At 40.9% G+C, this 5,338-nt stretch overlaps 1 long non-coding RNA gene across 1 annotated transcript in view; it reads right to left on the bottom strand.

Moving 5' to 3' along the window:
- LOC122544657 overlaps positions 1-5,338 on the bottom strand; it is an 18,944-nt gene that overhangs the window by 5,511 nt on the left and 8,095 nt on the right. Inside the window, exon 2 of the long non-coding RNA XR_006310418.1 lies at positions 1,459-1,463. This is a non-coding gene — a long non-coding RNA (uncharacterized LOC122544657). The remainder of the gene's footprint in view (positions 1-1,458; positions 1,464-5,338) is intronic.

Genomic DNA, 5,338 nt, shown 5'->3' with positions numbered 1-5,338 from the left:
CTGTTATTAGACTTTTGAATGGACCTCTCAAATTTTAATCTCTCCCACTGCACCTTCTCTGCAGCATTAACACTTTATTCCAGATGCTGTTCTATTGCCCTAATGCACTTTGTATGATATGGTCTGCCTGTAAGGCACTCAAAACAATACTTTTCATTGTATCTCTGTACATGTGACAATAATAAATCAGATCAAATCAAGTGGATAACTACACACACATGTCGCAGAATCTGAGAGGTTCAGGTTGATAGTTACAGTCACACAACCTGACAGGAAAACCCTGACATTACAGCACCTGACAGGAAGGATTGATAACTAAACTGTCTTATTCACAAAGCAGAAACTGATAGTGACAGATGAAAACTCAGCTCACACATACACATAGCATAAACTGGCAGAATTGACAATTACACAGACATATTCACCAAGCAGAAACTGACAACTATAGATTGATAATTATATTTATGTATTCACACAGCAGAGTCTGAAAGGTACAGATTGACAATTAAGAAATTGACCGGTAGACGATGATAACTGTACTAGTCACAGATTGACAGGGACAGACTGGTATTGACTCTCAAATTGATGTAGTAGAAACAGATTGACAATGATACTCTGGTGTCAAATAGCAAAACCTGACAGGTACTGTTTGATAATTGCACTGAGAAATTGATTATAGCTAAAACTGACATGTGGAGATCAATATCTAAATTCACACAGAAGATACTGACAGGTACAAATTGATGACTGCATTTAATATTTATACAGCAGAAACTGGCAGGGAGATACTGAGAATGACACACCCGTTCTCAATGCTGAAACTGACAGGTTCAGGTTGATAACTACACTGTCAGATGCACAGCAGAAACTGTTAGGGAAAGATTGTTAAGTCAATTCACACATTCACAATGGCAGAAACTGACAGGTATATATTGATAACTAAACTCACACATCCCCATCAGTGAAGCACATAGGGACTGATCCTATTTATTTAAAATGTATTATCAATCAGTCTCTGCCAGTTTCTACTATGTGGATATGAGTTCAATTATCAATCTATACCTGTCAGTTTATACAATGTGAATGTAGTTATCAATCTGTTCCTGTCACTCTCTCATAAATACATTTTGGACATTGCAGAGAGTGACAGGGACAGATTGATAACTATATTAACTCTCACGTTTGCACGGCCTATACTGACAGGTACAGGTTGACAGCCGTACTCCCACATTCACCTCGCAGGAACTGACAGGTATGGATTGATAAGGAAACTCTCGGATCCAGATACAAACTTGTATTGGGTAGCCCCATTGTGGAGTTGTAGAGGTGTTGGTTAGTAGCTGGTTCTCAGTGAATTGATATAGATTTCTTTTGTTGCAATCACCAGACAAAGAGCAACTCAGGCCAAGAATGGAGTCAGACCTGTAATTCTGTTTGAAATGCTGGCTGGAAAGAAACACAGCCTCATGATTATAAAATGAATATTACATTGAAAGATTTGATACTGTCAAAATCACTTAATGTTGATTTACAGGGGATGTCTCGTCTCTCTTCCTCCAGGCAATTACATGAAGGAGCAAGACAATGTAACATCCCCTCGGTACGAAGCCAAGTGTGATCAGTTCCTTCTCACAAACAGCAGCTGTGCTATCGCTGTCAGACTGAAAAGCATACTTTCCACAGTCACAGAACAGTTGAATTAGACACACATGGAATTTCTAGCGAGAAGTTTTCACAAGCATAGTCAAATACCACTAAGCAATTATAACTTTTTTTTATCCCTCTACATTCTCAATTCACATCACCCAATTTCCAATAAAGGTTATCATTCACAGCCATTGAGTCAGCGAGATGTACAGCACTGAAGCAGACTCTTTGGTCCTACTCATCCATGCCAACCAGATGTCAGAAACTAATCTAGTCCCATTTGCCAGCACTTGACCCATATCCCTTTCAACCCTTCCTCTTCATGGACCCATCCAGATGCCTTTTAAATGTTGTAATTGTACCAGCCTCCTCCACTTCCTCTGGCAGCTCATTCCTTACTCGTACCATCTTATGCGTGAATGTTTCCCCGTTTACCTTAAACCTACGCCTCGAGTTTTATACTCCCTCACCTCAGGGAAGAGACATTGTCCCTCATGACTTTATAAACCTCTGTGTGGTCAGCCCTAGCCTGTTCAGCCTCTCTCTATAGCTCAAATCGTCCAACCCTGACAAATTCCTTGTAAGTCTTTTCTGAACCCTTCAACATTTCACAATATCCTTCCTATACGAAGGAGACCAGTATTGCATACACTATTCCAAAACTGGCCTCACCAATGACCTGCACAACCACAACATGACCTCCCAACTCCTATACTCGATGCACTGACTAATGAAGAAAACGTACCAAACACCACCCTCACTATCCTATCTACCTGTGATTCCCTTTTCAAGGAGCTATGAACCTGCACTCCAATGTCTCTTTGTTCAGCAACATCCCCATGATCTTAACATTAAGTGTACAAGTCCTGCCCTGATTTGCCTTTCCAAAATGTAGCGCCCCAGATTTATCTGAATAAAACTCCATCTGCCACTCCTAAGTCCATTGGCCCATCTGATCATGGTCCTGTTGTACTTTGAAGGAATCTTCTTTGCTGTCCAATTTTGGTGTCATCTGCAAACTTATTAACTATACCTGCTATGTTCAAATCCAAATCATTCACATAAATGATGAAAAGCAGTGGATCCAACACACCACTGGTCACAAGCCTCCAGTCTGAAAAGCAGCTCTCCTCCACCACCACCCCCACCCCCATCTTCTACCATCGAGCAAGTTCTGCATCCAATTGGCTACCTTCCCTGTATTCCATGAGATCTAACCTTGCTAACCAATCTCCCATGAAGAACCTCATCGAATGCCTTACTGAAGGCCATAGAGATCACATCCACCACTCTGACTTCATCAATCCTCTTTGTTAGTTCTTCAAAACAACTCATTCAAGTTCATGACACACGTTTTCCCATGCACAAAGCCATGCTGACTATCCCTAATCAGTCCTTGCCTTACCAAATGCATGTCAATCCTGTCTCTCAGGATTCCCTCCAACATCTTGCCCACCACCGATATCAGACTCACTGGTCTCCAGTTCCTTGGCTTTTCCTTACCATCTTTCTTAAATAGTGACACCACGTTAACAATCTTCCAGTCATCCAGCACCTCACCTGCGACTATCAATGATAAAAATATCTCAGCAATGTGCTCAGCAATCACTTCCCTACCTTCCCACAGAGTTCGAAGGTGCACCCGATCAGGTCTTGGGGATTTATCCACTTTTATGCATTTCAAGGCATCCAGCACTTTCTCCTCTGTAATATGGACATTTTTGAAGATGTCACTATCTATTTTCCCACATTCTGTTATCTTCCATGTCCTTCTTCACAGTGAACACTGATGCAAAATACTCATTTAGTATCTTCCCCATCTCCCATGGCTCCACGCATCAGGTGCCTTGCTGATCTTTGAGAGGCCCTATTCTCTCCCTAGATACTGTTTTGTCCTTAATCTATTTCTAAAAACTCTTTGCATTCTCCTTACTTCTATTTGCCAAAGCTATCTCATGTCTCCTTTTTGCCCTTGGGATTCTCTCTTAAGGATACTCCTACTACCTTTATACTCTCGGGATTCACTCAATTTCTCCTGACCAAACCTGAATATGCTTCATTTTTTCTTAACCAAAACCCCAATTTCTCTCGTCATCCCACATTCCCGCCACCTACCAGTCTTTCCTTTCACTCAAACAGGAATATACTAACTCTGGACTCTTGTTATCGCATTTTGAAGGCTTCCCATTTTCCAGCCTTCACTTTACCTCCAAACATCTGCCCCCAATCAGCTTTTGAAAGTTCTTGCCTAATGCTGTCAAAATTAGCCTTCCTCCAATTTTGAACTTCAGCTTTAAGACCTGGTCTGTCCTTTTCCATCACTATTTAAAAACAAACAGATTTATGGTTGCTGGCTCCAAACTGCTCCCCCACTGACACCTCAGTCACCTGCCCTGCATTATTTCCCAGGAGTAGGTCAAATTTTGCACCACCTCTGGCAGGACCATCCACATACTAAATCAGAAACTTTCCTTGTACACACATAATAAATTCCTCTCCTTCTAAACCTATGGAAGTCCCTGTCTACATTTAGAATGTTAAAATCCCCTACCATAACCACCGTATTATTCTTACAGAGAACTGAAATCTCCTTACAAATTTGTTTCTGAATTTCTTGCTGACTATCAGGGAGTCTGTAATACAATCCCAATAAGATGACCATCCCTTTCTTATTTCTCAGTACCATCCAAATACCTTCCTGGATATATTCCCAGGAATATCGTCCCTAAGTACAGTAGTAATACTATCCCTTATCAAAACTGACACTCCCTTCCTCTCTTGCCCCCACTTTCTAAGCTTCCTGTAGCATTTGTATCCTGGAACATGAAGCTCCTTCTCTCGGAACGTTTACATGTTGATTAAGAAATTTTATTCGAATTTTAAAAGTCTCTTCTCCATCCAAGCCTTTAACACAATGGTACTTCCAGACAATGTTTGTAAAAATGTACTATTACGGCCTTTATATTCTTACATATATCTGAAATCTGTGTATATTTGTTCCTCAGTTTCCTTCTGACTGTTGAGGGGCCTATTGTACAGTCCCATCATGGTGAGTATCCCTTTTTTTATTTTAACCCAGATATTTTTACTGGATGATCTTTTTCAGAAATATTTTCTCTGGTTAGAGCAGCAATTTTTTCCTTAATCAAAAACACCACTGCACCTTCTCTTTTACCTGTCTTTCTATCCTTCCTATATCCCCCTCGTACTTCTATAATCTATTGAATACAGACCCAGAGTTATCCTCAATTGCTGTTTTTCTAACAAGTCCTTCATCCTGGGGTCATTCTTGTAAATGTACTCTGGGCTCCCTCCAACACAAGCACATCCTTCCTGAGATAATGGGCCCAAAGCTGCTCACAATATTCCAAATGCAGTCTGACCAGAGCTGATAGAGACACAGCAGGACATCTCTGCTCTTGTATTGTAGCCTCCTTGAAATAAATGTTAAAATGGCATTTGCCTTCCAAACTGCCTTCTGAACCTGCCAGTTAACCTTAAGAGAATTCCTGAACTAGGACTCCCAAGGTCCCTTGCCTTTGAGATTTCTGAAGACTTTCCCTGTTCAGAAAATTATCAACATCTTTATTCCTTCTACCAGAGTGCATAACCTCACAATTTCCCACATTGTATTCCATCTGTCACTTCTTCGTCCACTCTTGCAGCCTGTCCAAATCCTTCTACACCCTCC

The sequence above is a fragment of the Chiloscyllium plagiosum genome, chromosome 50 (assembly GCF_004010195.1).
Source record: "Chiloscyllium plagiosum isolate BGI_BamShark_2017 chromosome 50, ASM401019v2, whole genome shotgun sequence".
Taxonomy (NCBI): Eukaryota; Metazoa; Chordata; class Chondrichthyes; order Orectolobiformes; family Hemiscylliidae; genus Chiloscyllium; species Chiloscyllium plagiosum.
This window is presented reverse-complemented; position numbering and strand designations above follow the sequence as displayed.